General features: G+C 43.7%; 1 pseudogene; it reads left to right on the top strand.

The window, feature by feature from the left end:
• The first annotated feature begins 257 nt into the window (after nt 1-257).
• LOC135887419 (olfactory receptor 4D1-like) lies at nt 258-1,221 on the top strand (annotated as a pseudogene).
• Nucleotides 1,222-1,457: the final 236 nt, after the last annotated feature.

Below are 1,457 nucleotides of genomic sequence, written 5' to 3'. Positions count from 1 at the left end.
AGGAGGGTGAAAGGGTGCTGTGATGAACAGGGGGCTATTTTGGTGAGTAGACTACTCTACTTCATTCCCAGGACCACAGGATGGAAGATCACAATGGGTTTGCTGAATCAGGGTCTAAAACAAGTCCAAAACAAAGTGTGTTTGGTAATGCGGATTAAAAATAGATTTACTATAAGTAACTTAAAGGGGGCGGGAATACTACAATTCATAATTATTGTTTTTTCTGTTCAGTTTCAAGGTATATTTTCAGACATGAAATGGACAAGCAGAACCTCACCACCACAGTGACTGAATTTGTTCTCCTGGGCCTTACTCAGAATCATCAACTGAAATATTTTCTCTTCATGGTCTTCTTCATAGTGTACATGGCCACCTGGCTGGTAAACTTCATCATCATCATCATGGTGATCGCTGACCACAGGCTTCACACCCCTATGTACTTCCTGCTGGCCAACTTAGTTTTCATGGATGTCAGTGAATCATCGGTCAACGCTCCCAACTTGTTGTCGGGTTTCCTCTCCAAGTGTAAAACTGTCTCCTTCAATTAGTGCATCCTCCAGATGTCCTTTTTTCATTTGATCGGGGGCACGATAGTGTTTTTTTCTTGTGGGAATGTCTATCGATCAGTATGTGGCCATCTATAAACCACTGAGATACCTGACTATTATGAACCAGGGAGTGTGCGTGGGGCTAGTGGCACTAGCATAGCTGGGTGGATTGGCTCACTCTGCTGCTCAACTTGGACTTCTCCTCCAGTTGTCGTTCTGTGGGCCAAACATCCTGGACAACTTTTACTGTGATGTCCCACAGGTCATTAAACTGGCCTACACTGACACCCATGTAGTCGAACTGCAGATGGTCTTCAACGGTGGAGTGATCCTCATCATACTATTCATTTGTCTGCTAATTTCCTACACCGACATTTTAATCAAAACCTGGGCACATGTCACTGAAAGCAAATGCAAGGCTCTGTCCACCTGTGGAACCCAAATTGCTGTGGTGTGTGTAATATTTATACCTAGCATCTTCATCTCCGCTCAGCCCTTCAAGAAGTTCACCCTGGACAAGGTGGCCTCAGTCTTTTTCACTGTAGTCAACCAAATGCTGAACTTGATGATCTACATGCTGAGAAATGCTGAGATGAAAAAGGCCATCAGGAGACTGATGAGCAGAATCCTGTTCTCATGGAGGAAACTGAAGACATCGTTTACCTTTGAATGATCACATTTATATTAGAAACCAGACCTCAGCACATCAAAGGGCAAATATATTCACCATGTGAAATGCGTATCCCATCCAAGAGATCACATACAACACACACCTGAAAAACTGTGTTCAAGAATAAATTACAGATCAAGGGCCACAACTTCCATTGACATCTATGGGGCAACGTGTTAAAAGCACCAATACCTCCACTGGAGCCAGCAAAGCCCACCTGCTGTAAATCAATATAGCTG

Source organism: Emys orbicularis, chromosome 13 (genome assembly GCF_028017835.1).
Source record: "Emys orbicularis isolate rEmyOrb1 chromosome 13, rEmyOrb1.hap1, whole genome shotgun sequence".
Lineage (NCBI taxonomy): Eukaryota > Metazoa > Chordata > Testudines > Emydidae > Emys > Emys orbicularis.
The sequence above is the reverse complement of the archived record's forward strand: the minus strand, read 5'-3'. Positions and strand labels throughout refer to the sequence as shown.